The sequence below is a fragment of the Macrobrachium nipponense genome, chromosome 13 (genome assembly GCF_015104395.2).
Source record: "Macrobrachium nipponense isolate FS-2020 chromosome 13, ASM1510439v2, whole genome shotgun sequence".
In the NCBI taxonomy this organism is placed as follows: domain Eukaryota; kingdom Metazoa; phylum Arthropoda; class Malacostraca; order Decapoda; family Palaemonidae; genus Macrobrachium; species Macrobrachium nipponense.
In genome coordinates this window covers 18,858,247-18,873,246 of record NC_087206.1, presented here as the reverse complement: position 1 = coordinate 18,873,246, position 15,000 = coordinate 18,858,247, and positions in this window count along the sequence as shown.

The window sequence follows — 15,000 nt, the reverse complement described above, 5'->3', positions numbered from 1 at the left end:
GAAACAAGATTCAGTGATATTCCTTTTAACTTTGTCATTACATGGGATTAAGGTTCTTGCTTGACTCCAGTTAATAGGATGATCTAAATCTCTCATATGTACGAATAATGCATTCGATATTTGCCCAGTTCTCACGGAATATTGGTGCTGTTTGAGACATTGTGAAAGAGATTTACCGATCTGTCCGTAATAGAATCTATCACACTTTTTGCAAGGAATTTCATATATGCAGCCTGGAAGATCTTTAGGAGAATTTTTGTATTACTAAACTCTTGACATTAATATTACTGAAAACAAAATTTATGTTAAAAAGCTTTAAATCCTAGGAATATCTAAAAATCTGTCAGTTATGTCTCATGTTCCGTAATTAATATATATATATCTTATTAGGTATAATATATATATATATATATATATATATATATATATATATATATATATATATATATATATATGTTTCTTATATATCTATTTAATATATATTTATATATATATATAATATATATATATATATTATATATATATTGTATATATATATATATACTTATAGATATATATATCTATATTGTATATATATATATATATATCTATATATATATATATATATATATATATATAATATATATATATATAATTATATTCACATATATATATATATATATAATATATATATATATGTATATATATATATCATTATCTATATATATATATAAATTCTCTATATATCTATATCTATATATATATCTATATATATATCATCTATATACTCTATCCTATCAATATATCTATATATATATATATAATATCATATTAATCTATATATATAAATATATAATCTATATATATATATCATATATTCTATCTATATATATTATATATATATACTATATAATATATATATATATATCTTCGAGCTACAAATGTCCTTTAATATCTAATTCGCTCTACCTCAGAATTGATATATTTTCATATATGTACTGAAGGAGAATTTTTAGTTGATAATAATTTCGTCCCCCCATGGGATCAAACCACCGTCCAGTGGACGGGAAACGAAATCAGAACGGACAGTGACGTTATCGAGTCGGCCAACAAAGAGGCTATAAGTTTATATCGATTCTGACCATTACAAATCACCGTCGATCTCTGTGTTTTCGTAATTAGAATCGGTATGAAACCCCCTCAACCATGTTAGCCGATTCGAACGTTTGACCAACATAGACTTGTTATGAATACTTATCACATCACCGTGATTCATATAAATCATTCGAGCTACATATGTCTTTTAATATCTAATTCTCTCTACCTCGGAATTGATATATTTTCATATATGTACCAAAGGGGAATTTTTAGTTGATAATAATTTCGTCCCCCCGATGTGATCGAACCACCGTCCAGTGGACGGGAAACGAAATATGAATGGACAGTGACGTTATCAAGTCGGCCAACAGAGAGGCTATAAGTTTATATCGATTCTGACCATTACAAATCACCGTCGATCTCGGTGTTTTCGTAATTAGAATCGATATGAAACCCGATCAACCATATCAACTCGAATGATTTATATGAATCACCGTGATGTGATAAGTATTCATAACAAGGCTACGTTGGTCAAACGTTCGAAGCGGCTAACATGGTTGAGGGGGTTTCATATCAATTCTAATTACAAAAACACCGAGATTGACGGTGATTTGTGATGGTCAGAATCGATATAAACTTATAGCCTCTCTGTTGGCCGACTCGATAACATCACTATCCATTCTGATTTCGTTTCCCATCCACTGGATGGTGGTTCGATCCCATAGAGGAACAAAATTATTATCAACTAAAAATTCCCCTTTGGTACATATATGAAAATATATCAATTCCGAGGTAGAGCGAATTAGATATTAAAGGACATTTGTAGCTCGAATGATTTATATGAATCACACTGATGTGATAAGTATTCATAACAAGGCTACATTGGTCAAATGTTCGAATCGGCTAACATGGTTGAGGGGGTTTCATATCGATTCTAATTACGAAAACACCGAGATCGACGGTGATTTGTAATGGTCAGAATCGATATAAACTTATAGCCTCTCTGTTGGCCAATTCGATAACGTCACTGTCCATTCTGATGTCGTTTCCCGTCCACTGGACGTTGGTGCGATCCCATGGGGGGACGAAATTATTATCAACTAAAAATTCCCCTTCGGTACATATATGAAAATATATAAATTCCGAGGTAGAGCGAATTAAATATTAAAGGACATTTGTAGCTGGAATGATTTATATGAATCACGGTGATGTGATAAGTATTCATAACAAGGCTACATTGGTCAAACGTTCGAATCGGCTAACATGGTTGAGGGGGTTTCATATCGATTCTAATTACGAAAACACCGAGATCGATGGTGATTTGCAATGGTCAGAATTGATATAATCTTATAGCCTCTCTGTTGGCTGACACGAAAACGTCACTGTCCGTTCTGATTTCGTTTCCCATCCACTGGATGGTGGTTCGATCCCATGGGGGGGACGAAATTATTATCAACAAAAAATTCCCCTTCGGTACATATATGAAAATATATCAATTCCGAGGTAGAGCAAATTAGATATTAAAGGACACTTGTAGCTCGAATGATTTATATGAATCACGGTGATGTGATTAGTATTCATAACAAGACTACATTGGTCAAACGTTCGAATCGGCTAACATGGTTGAGGGGGTTTCATATCGATTCTAATTACGAAAACACCGAGATCGACGGTGATTTACAATGGTTAGAACTGATATAAACTTATAGCCTCTCTGTTGGCCGACACAATAACGTCACTGTCCATTCTGATTTTGTTTCCCGTCCACTGGACGGTGGTTCGATCCCATGGGGGGACGAAATTATTATCAACTAAAAATTCCCCTTTGGTACATATATGAAAATATATCAACTCCGAGGTAGAGCGATTTAGATATTAAAGGACATTTGTAGCTCGAATGATTTTATATGAATCACGGTGATGTGATAGAGTATATATATATATATATATATATATATATTGATATATATATATATATATATATATAGTATATATCTATATATATATATATATATATATATATATATATATATATATATATATATATATATCATATATATATATATATATATATATATATATATATACTATATATATATATGTGTGCATGTGTGTGTATATATAGATATATATATATATATATGTAATAATTTATATATATATATAGATATTTATATTAATATTATATATATATCTTATACCTATATATATACATATATTATATGTGTGTGTAGTGTGTGTGTGTGTGTGTGTCATATCTCTAATCCTCTATCTATCTACTATATCTCTCTCTATCTATATATCTATCTCTCTATATATGTCTATATCTCTATATTATATTCTTATACATCTATCCCTCCTATATATATATATCTATATTATAATATCCTATTTTATAGTATATATGCTATAGTATATATTCAACCGAACATGAGACAATACTGACATTTTATTTCAGTATGTTTCCAGTATATTTAATGAAATTTACTTACTTGAAATATGCTGATAAAAGCTAAAATCAAATGTCAGCTTCGGGAACTTGCCTTGAAAAGTAAAGTCATTCCTTCTTAATGAAGACTGGTTCAATAAGAATTCCAGTAAACACAGGCTTCGTAGAATTACAGTGAAGGAGTAAAACCTTTCACGCGTATACATAGTGAATCCTCATTGTTCCATTATCTTGAAATTTCACGGGGCTGACTTAACAAGTTCGTGGATCTTGCATCATCCAAGCTCCTTTTAAATATGAAATAAAGATAAGATAAAAAGAAAGAAGAAGATAAAAAAATACTCCCAGCTTTGGAAAGGAGCAGGAATAAGAAAGCATGATACTGTATTTCGGTTACACTATTATTATCTATTATGATTTCAGTAGATGAAACATATTGATATGGAACAAGCACCCAGGTGCCTTTACTTGACACAGAGCCAGTGGTTGGTCATTGCCCTGGGAGAGACGCGAACTCGTAACATCTGAGTGACAATTCACGACACTAGCCGCTATACCAGCTGACTAGCTAGCAAATGTATTACAGATATCAAGGCGATTAAAACTGGAGGTAGAAATCAGCAATAAGAAGTAGATTTAGAAGCCTTTTTTTTTTCTTCATTTGGAGTTAATAAGAAATTTAAATGGCTTCCCTTTGAACATTTGGGGTTTAAATGACTTTCCTTGAGAGTTTCAGGTTTGAATCTCTTTTCGCTAAAAATTCTGATTATAATTATAATACTCACGTGAGATAATCTGAAAAAAAAAATATTTATAATTTTTGGAATTTTTTCCTCATTACGACAGAGAGAGAGAGAGAGAGAGAGGAGAGAGAGAGAGAGAGAGAAGGGAAGGGTAGGCAGTGAGGGAGAGAGGGAGCGATAACTGGCTAACCTAACCTTATTAACAGGTGTCACAACAACCTTGGTCATGTAAGCCTCTGTCACATTGCTTACAAAAATAATCAGTTTGTTCTGTGTATTTTCTTTTAACTTCGTGAATTATATGAGAGAGAGAAAGATGGGCAAATAGATAAATCGAGAGAGAGAGAGAGAGAGAGAGAGAGAGAGAGAGAGAGAGAGATATGATCCGCAAGCAAATATTCGTTTTTATGGTTAAGTTCCTACATCCCTATGCCGAACGTTATCGTATACTTTTGATTTCTCTTAATATTTGAATTTGATTCCAACTTTATTGTTTTTCGACCGCCATTTTCGGCCAGAGAATTGAAACTGGTGTCGCATTTTTCGCGCTGATATTTTCCTGTGTTGCCCTTTTAGGTATCGCTCTTTTTATACGTATTCCGCCTGTCGTGGTGAAAACAGAAAGGACAAAAACAATTAAACTCTTATCATTTTCAAATTCCTCGTTTGTTATATTTGGCTTTAAAATAGGCAGGATAGTGGTTGTCTGTTTTTTTATTCGCGTGCTTTTATTGAAATTGTATGAGACATTGAGACGTTGAAAACTTAAGTGAGAATTATATTTTTCGAATTTTGTTATGCTTTTTAGTTATCTGGAAACAAAAGTAATGGGACGGCTTTGTCTGCCAGTTTGCATTTTTTTTTTCTGGCCGCAATGCTGTCCGCCCTCAGATCTTAAAAACTAGCGAGGCTAGAGGACTGCAAATTAGTACGTCGATCATCCACTCTCCAATCATCAATCATACCAAATTGCAGCTTTCTAGCCTTAGTAGGTTTTTATTTTATTTAAAGTTAAAGTGGGCAATAATCGTCCTTTTGGCAACGATATAGGCCAGTTCACCACGAGGTCGTGGTTAAAGTTTCATGGGCCGCGGCTCATACACCATTATACCGAGACCACTGAAAGATAGATCTATTTTTCAATGGCCTTGATTGTACAATGTACAAAAACTTGATTGTATATTTTACTTTTTCTGTTTATGAGGAAGGATATTCACTTCAAACGCATATTCACTCTCAAAATTCTATTTCCCTCGACAGAACTTTTGAGTGCCGATATGGAGGCAAAAAAAAAAAGAAAAGAAAAAAAATTGAAGGGTGTATACGAAACGTAACATGAACCCTTTTAACACTGCCATGCCACCAAATTCCTGTCACAAGATTTAGGACGAATAGAACGAAGAACCAAGATGAAATATATATAATTACTGAAAGACGAAGTATTTCATTAATGTTGGAGCTCGGCGTCAATAATCTAGTCGTTGCGACGCCAGTAAGAACTAATAAATCAATCATTAATGCTAGAGCTGAAATATAACAAATCCCCAAGATGTCAACAGTAGGTCAGTCGTTTTGTAAAAGATTGAATTATGAAACCAATGCGTTTAAGCGACAGAAACAACAAATATCAAATACATGGCAGCAATTTGCTCGAGTGACGGAAAACCCCCAAGTTTTCATTTCCATGTAAGTGTAAAGTATAAAGAAATAATTACTTAAAGAATTTTAAAGGCAAGAAACATATTTGCTAAAGATAGGAACGTTCACTTTTCCTTGTTATGAAAATGAAAGAATTTTCTCATTATGCAGAATGGGCCGTTTCGGTAGCATATTGCAGCCGCCAACTCATAATCATGAGATAAAATGCGCCCATCTCCTCCTCGTAATTCATGCAGAGAAAAAGATGACAAATTTATCATTTACTTTTTCGGTATTAAGACGTAAAAAACTGGTTTGGCAGGAGCATAAAAAACGATTTTGAAGGCTGTTTTGATTCATAGTCAACTTCAACATGAAATTATTCTTCGAGTAAGATTCCTGTTTGACATCCCTTTTCTTAGATATCTCTTTGCCGGCATTCATAATCCAAACCTACTTCTTGAAAAAAATTATATATATATATATATATATATATATTATATATATATATATATATATATATATATATATATATATATATATATATATATATATATATATATATAAGTCATATCACATTACCGTGATTCATAAACATGTATCGAGCTACAAATGTCCTTTAATATCTAATTCGCTCTACCTGGGAATTAATATATTTTCATATATGTTTAACCGAAGGGGAATTTTTTAGGCGATAATAGAATTGCCGGCCGACGGGCACGAACCATCGACATCTTCAATTCCAGGACCGGCAGTGAAGCCTTAGCCCACCCCGCCTCCGCAATTCTATTATCGCCTAAAAAATTCCCCTTCTGTTAAACATACATGAAAATATATTAAATTCCGAGGTAGAGCGAATATATATGTAGCACGAAGGTCCACGTGCTTGAGAATATAAAATCCACGTAAGAAGGTGATGACTGAAAGCCGGGACTTGAAACAAGAACTTTCGTATTTCATTTTACATTTTTAAGTTCACACTGAACTTGAAAATACAGAATAAACTTCGAAAGTATTTGTGTGTGTGTGGTAATATCCTCCTGAAAAAATTATACACCAGAGAACCCTGACCCTTTAAGAAATAAAAAAAAAAAAAGGAATTGAGTACATTTCATGAGGAGTTAAAATTGACGTCAGCTAATTAGATTTTTCCAAATCTCTCCTTGCATCGCATATGACCAGCCGAGGGAAACGTATTTCTCACTCAGTAAGATATAATCTTACGCTGCCATTGGGTGCTTCATTGGCCGTACAATTGTCCTTAAAAAGGAAGAGAACGTATCCGAGGGACTCCGAAATTTCAAGGATTCAGAGGACATCCGGCAATACAAGGCGCTACTTGGTATGGTTGAGTTTGTTAAGTAGAATTTTCATTTTTCTGTGACTTCAGTTTTCTTTCTGTGTTTTAGTACCTCTGCCAACGAAGCGGGAAAGAGGCTTTATTTCTTTAGTTCTGTTAGTTCAGCTTCTTTTTTTGTATTTATCAAAGGAAAGTTTGCGATCTCCAAATGTTGTTATTTATAAAGATTTAATTTCTCTTTGAGTTTTTTTTATTATTCAGTGTTTATATTTTATTGATTTCTATTTAATTTTCGTGGAATACCAATATTCTTTCCATAATTTATATTCTAAATTTAACTCCTCTATATTTACAGAGAGAGAGAGAGAGAGAGAGAGAGAGAGAGAGAGAGAGAAGCATTCATGTGTCAAAATGAAAATTTTTGGACGGATTCTTCGGTATATGTTGACGATAGTGAAATTCGTGCAACCGACTTTAAAAATGATTATGTTGGATTAAATCATTTTCACTGGGATTCCCACTGATCCCGGTCTAACAAGGGTGACCATTAATGAGAAAAATATGATAAATATCTATGAATATTTAGTGACTATGGATTAACTTGGAAAGAAAATATGAAGACTGATACCTTGTTATTGCATAATCATGAATGCCATGTTACATTTATACTTCCAGGTACGAAATGTTGTATGCAGATATCAAGAAAGGAACGCTTTTTAGGCTCTATAATCTTTTTGTATATATCAGAGATTGATATAGTTCTTAGAGCAAAAAACGGGATGAAAACATATGGAAATTAAAGTTTATGAAATTACTTTTAATTATTTTTTTTACTAATAACAACACTCTGTACAGACACGCAGACATACATAGACAAACAAACAAACAAACAAACACACACACACATCACACACACACACACACACACACATATATATATATATATAATATATATATATATATATATATACATATATATAGATATACATATATATACGTACATACACACAAACCACACAACACACCACACCACACAACACCACACACCCACCAAAAAATACCATATATATTATATATATATATATATATTCATATATATATATATATATATATATATACTATATTATATATAAGCTTTCATGTTTTGGGGGGTGGCCTGGTCATCATTACCCTCGATGATATTGGTTTGTGTGGTAATAGAGAGGCGGGTGACACTTGATATCTTATCCTGATTCCATTAATGCCCGGCTGTTGACCATGTTTTACAGTGTCTCATGTTCCTGAATCGTTTTTGGTGACACTAGATATTGATGGATTGGTGGAATGGGAGTAATAGAAGGCCTTGTGTGAAAATGGTAGCATGGACTGGCTGTTCTGTATATATGCTGTTATTATCCTTTATGCACTTGGACACACACCACACACACACGTATATTATATATATAATATATCATCTATTCGCTTTAATATATACTATCTAATTATAATAGTATATTATACTACTATATATATAATAAATATATTACAAATAATTAAAAATCTATTACTATGATATACTATCTGTATCTATATATGTATATATATATATTTATATATATTTATATGTATATATATATATATATATATATATATATATATATATATATATATATTATATATATATATCTGTATCTGTATATATATATATATATATATATATATATATATTATATATATATATATATATATATATTATATATATATATATATATATATATCATGCGTCCATACATCCACGGTAGAAAGGTGAGTGAAAAACTGGGGACTTGGAACAATTACTTTTCTATTATATTCAGTTCACACTGAATATAATAGATGCGTCTCTGTGTGTATGTATTTAATTACATTATGTACAAGTATATACGAATACAATATCCAGCTCACATCACATTTCTTGTGGTGAGGTTGCTAGTAATATGCTGTTTTCCTGATCATGACGCTGGCATTCACACATGGGTCGAGGACTGCGTTGCAGGCTGGGCCGCGGAGCCAAACCCAGGACTCAAATTCCCGAGCTTTTGCCATAACCCTAGGTTAGGTTAGGTTGGGTTAGGTTAGGTTAGCTCATAACGGAATCTTCCAGGTACTTTGGGTGTGCAAAACATAATTAGATTATTTTCAAGAAGATTCTGTGGTTAGTTTTTAAGATATGGTGCCCCGCATATTCAGGGAGGGTCCATTACTAGGTTACCAATCCGTAATACAAACCCGGGACCTTGCCAAAGCTATCAATATGTGCTACAGCTTTATGTAAATCAGAAGGAGAACGAGTAAAATAACGAGCAAAATTAACAAGTGAGTGAAATTATCTTCCATTACTAGTACAGATTTAAAATTGTCATAGTGCAAAAGGGAAAATTTTACGAAATTATACGAGCGACCTCAAGGAATCCCATATTCCCTCGCTATGATCTCGTAGGATTCCGCTCCGCTAGTTTCAAAATGGTCTCCCGCTAAGCTAATATATCCTTTCAGATGCAAAGCCTCTAAGAGAAGTCTCCTATTTTCCCGAAATTTCGAAAATTTATTTTTAACTGAGAGAGAGAGAGAGAGAGAGAGAGAGAGAGAGAGAGAGAGAGAGAGAGATTATTGGACTCAATTTTCTCATATCAAAGTTTTATGTAATTGTCAAAATGACGGAAATATGTCATCGAGAAAAAGATAGATAAATAGAATAGAATAGAGTGGAAAGAGAGGAGAGAGAGAGAGAGAGAGAGAGAGAGAGAGAGAGAGAGAGAGGGAGAGAGGAGGAGAAGATAGAGGACTTATTTTTTCTATCATCAAAGTTTTATTGTTAATTTGTCAAAATGAACGTAAACATGACATCGAGGAGATAGATATAGATAGAAGAGAGAAGAAGCGAAGGCGGAGGAGAAAGAGGATCGGGGGGGAGAGAGAGAGAGAGAGAGAGAGATTATTGTATTTATTTTCAAAATGTTTTTCATACTTTTCAAAATTACGGAAAGGAGAGGTCGCAAAAAATATGGATGGATGAATAGAAAAGAGAGAGAGAGAGAGAGAGAGAGAGAGAGAGAGAGAGAGAGAGAGAGATTTTCTAACGTAAGGACTTTCCGTGTTTTTCAAGTCAAGAAGACAAGAGTGTGCGGAAGATATAGATATGTAGAGAGGAATATAGAAAACAGATTAAACAAAAAAACTGTTAATACTGTGAAAAAGGAAACGTTTCATGAATAATTTCACGAGTTCACATGGGAGAGAGAGAGAGAGAGAGAGAGAGAGAGAGAGAGAGAGAGAGAGGTAACTTGATTATGGTAATGGAACTTTGCTTGCTTCAAAATATGGCACAACCAACTGAATCCGAAGTCATGACGTTTTCGATGTCAGCCGAGTCCAAAGGGATGCGAATCTATTTCTGAATTTCCATGCTTTTATTCGTGGTATGGTGTATGCCCATCGATTTTTTTTTTTTGACGTATAAGAATATGGAAAAAGCAACCGTGTATATACTTTTTAAAACGAAATGTCTGCTTGAGATATTTTATAATCATTATTATGTTATTGGTGTATAAATAAAAAAATATATCCTTTGGTAAAAAGTTCATTCTGGAGGTGGATTGCTCATCAATGGAGGAGATTAGCAGTCTCAAACGTCTTACTTCAAATATTCCAGTCTGAAGAAACCGAACTCCTAATCTCCATAACTGTAGACCTTGGAAGCCAAATTAAACACTAGATATATAATGCAATTTTGGTATAATTGAAGGTTATGTAGCAATAATTCGGGGCCATATGGGTTCGACACTGGCGAAGGTTAGCGCCTTCTTAACGTTATATTGCCGACCTCTTGGCCGAGTTTGCCAGTGACTGTTATTATAAGCTCTTTCATAAGAAGATTGTTTCAATAACATCTCAATCTTTTGTGATGGACGTCCTCTTGGAAACTCTTCTAAGTTGCCTATTTTTACCGTAAATCTGCATAATTTATCATTCATTACTTTACCAATTCCTCGTTGGACAAGTGGTTAACATACTCGCCTACCAATTCGATGGTCCCGAGTTCGATTCCCAGCTCTGCCAACGTGGAGTCAAAGGAATTCGTTTCGGGATTAACAATTGATTTCTCGTTATAATGTGGTTGGGATCCCACAATAAGCTGCAGGTCCCGTTGCTAGGTAACCAATTGGTTCATAGCCACGTAAAAAAATCTCATCCTTCGTGCCAGCCCTAGGAGAGCTGTTCATCACCTCAGTAGTCTGGTGAAACTAAGATATTCTTAACCGACAGAAAGGAATATAGAGGATCCTGATTTTTGACGTAGTACGTAGTACGTAGTTCTGAAGTAGAGGTGAGTGCAGTCGCTGTACTGTATATGGATTTAATTGAGCGCTTGCAAAACCTAAAACTGGGTTAAAATTGCCTTTAAAATAATGGTCACGTTCAAATCTATTTTGTCCGTTTTGCGAATCGCCGAATGTTTGGAGACAGGTACCTAATGGATTCTTTAATTGAGTCAAATTTTTCCCCAGTACAAGTTCCTGTCATTCTCTTTGCTCTTTGCTTTTGTTTTCATGAACTATTTACAATAAGACGACTTAAGTAGCTAGTTCCTAATTAAAAGTGGATTAGATATATAGCACCATATCGTATTCTCCAAGTCGAGCCTATTTAATAATATAAATAGTCATCCAATCAGAGTTAGTTAATGAATTCAGCTTAAGTAGTCTAACTAATTCGTCGTGTCATGATACGTAATGAATTAACCATGTAACCACAAGGATGTCATCATTGAATGATCTGTTGGAAGCCATTTTAATAATTTTTACTTTCATGGTGTACTGGGCCAATGAAACACAAAACATAAGAATGCAAGCTTTTGCGTAAGCATTAACATGATATTTTTTACTTTAATAACGAAAGCTTTCGGTACTGGGAGAACATGCGGCTTAACAGTAAAAAATTCTAGCAACTAGAATTCTCAATACACACACACGTGTGTGTGTGTGTGTGCGTTGTGTATGTGTGTGTACCGCTTTTAGTAGTCAAAATAATACTGAAAAGATGAAATATAATACAATACAGAGCCTCCCTCCAAAGTTGTGATTCAAGAGCTAAGGGGGCAAAAATGTAACATTTCCGTCAATTTCAGAACATCAGTCACGATAGAAATTACGTTCCAAGTAAAATTTATTGCGGAGGAACCGTTTACACAACCGACAAGAGTCGCAAAAGTCCTTCATTTATTTGCCGTTTTGATAAAAAAAATTCTATTTGAGATAAACCAATTTGTTTGTATATTTAAAAAAAAAGCATTGACGCAATTAACCAGAACAGAAACCATCCAGCCTTTCTCATAAACCAAGCAGCCTTCTGCCAGAACGAATTCCAAAGACATTTTTTCCCCGAGCCGAGAACGGACTCGCAATGTATAACGAGACCCAGTTCGACTTGCCGTAATTTCCCGAACGTGACGTCACAGCTGAAGAAAGTCCATAAATTCCTTAAGTCCTTTTGTGGCTCTGTCGCTTCATTTAACTTTTGGGGAAACGGCAATATTTATTACCGAGGTCGATAAGGGAGTTGCCTCCTGCGGAGCGATACTGGCGTTTACTGTTCTGGTCTACTTTTGTTTCTATATTTTTCCTTCTTGCTTGGATTGCTGTTAACCTTTTATTTACGGTTAGTATAATATGCAGATATGCATCATACAGGTGATTTTTTTTATTATTATGGCAACAGTAGTACTTATGCATTCAGTTAGGATTTGGCGGCAGTTTTCTTAACTGATTTCGGTTTGGTTAATTTTGTTGTTTACGTTAGGGAATGTTTTAGTGACTAATGGTAAAATCTGTAAATGAACCCATTTTTTACGATTATTCTATGGCTTTATTTAATGAGCGCCGAATTTTATTATGAGATTTATTCCTCTTTAAGAGGTAGAAAATTCACTCATATGTGCTCACTCCTATTTCAGAACTACACGGGGCAAAACATTCAGTATCTCAGGATCGTCTAAATTCCATTCTGTGCTAATGGTGGTAAAATAATGACTGATAAATCAGGCAAAATCATAGTAAAAGAAGGAGATTATTAAAATTTACGACAAAGAACATTGATCATGAAAGTAGAGAATCTTTTGCAACATATTACTCTTATTAAGGAACTTATAGTGACAGTGATTAACAAACTCGACTGAAACGAGATAAGTACAACGCTGATAAGGCATTCAGTTCCACCAGTGTCGAACCCGTATGACCTAGAATTATTGCTAAAGACCAGATATGGTTATTTGGGGTCCAGTCGAAAGCTTGCCGGCTAAGAAGAGACATGACCTTTAATTAAGGCCATCCAAAGTTGAATTAGCTATTGTTTAATTTGGTTACCTAAGTTCACAGTTATAGATCGTAGGCTTTTGGCTTCTTCAGCTCGGGATATTTGAAGCAAGACATCAGTGACTGTGAACCTCCTCCAGTGGTGAGCAATATAACTCCAAAAGTTCACTCTTTACCAAGTGGCATAATCTTATTTATATACAGCCCGTAGAAATTAGACCATTGAAATGCGATGAAGACCGGAATAAGAGATATATTCTCATGACACACGTATATATATATATATATATATATATATATATATATATATATTATATTAAATATTATATATTATATATATATATATATATATATATATATTTAGTGTGTGAAATGAGAAATGGGATTTCCACTAAAGGTTATTTTATAGATTTTCTGTGTGATATTAGTATAACCCAGTTCCCAAAAGGTGTATTATCTGCAAAATATTATAATCTCTCCGAGCAATTATAACTAGTTTTAGCCAATAAATAGCTTAACTTTTGGTGAATTTCTTTATTACAACCATATCAACGTAAATGTGTAAATTCCATTCACAAGCAGTAAATACCCAGTATAATAAACTCCCATGAAATACTTATATAAACTTTTTGGTATATGTAATTAGTTTAAGGAATCCATACTCTTACATATCTCTTCTTCCCATATGTTACATTACCAAACTCCAAGCGCTTACTATTAGCCAAGAACCGTACCTTTGGAGAAAAGTTTGTCATGTAAACCTGCTATATAAGCAAACACAGACACATTTAGGGATTCAAATGCATAAAAATTCTGGATAAAAGAAGTACAACCTTCAAGTTAGTGATACGTTACAAGTGTACAGTTATCATTGTATTATGCTAACCCATTACGTAAGTTATTTGGAGTCTTTCTGGTTTCTTTCTGTGTCTAACAGTATTCTACCTCCCTGTCTGTATGTCTCATAATAAGGACACTTCGCAGGATTTCACGTCAACGCTTTCGTCCTAAGAAATGTGTATCCTGTTGCATACCCAGATGTAACGAAACACTGAAGACTGATAAGGAAGAAATGAATTAAGTAAAGGGTTATAGGAAAAAATATATCGATATGTATATGTACACACACACACACACACATATATATATAATATATATATATATATATATATATATATATATATATATATATATATATTTTATTTATACATATATTCACGGGTACGTGTGTGTCTGTGAGTGCTTTTTCACAACAAACAAAAATGGAAAAGGGGAAACAATTTTTCATTTACCCACCAATTCATTGTAAAACTTCTGAATCAATGGGTAATTCAAAAACTTTCCTTAGGAACGCTAAAAACGAAATGAATTTAAAAATTCAAACGTTTCTGGAATTCCTTTCAATCGAGTGGCGTTTTGATGGGAACAAATGTTCCAGTTGGCGAACAGATATTTCTGTTTTTT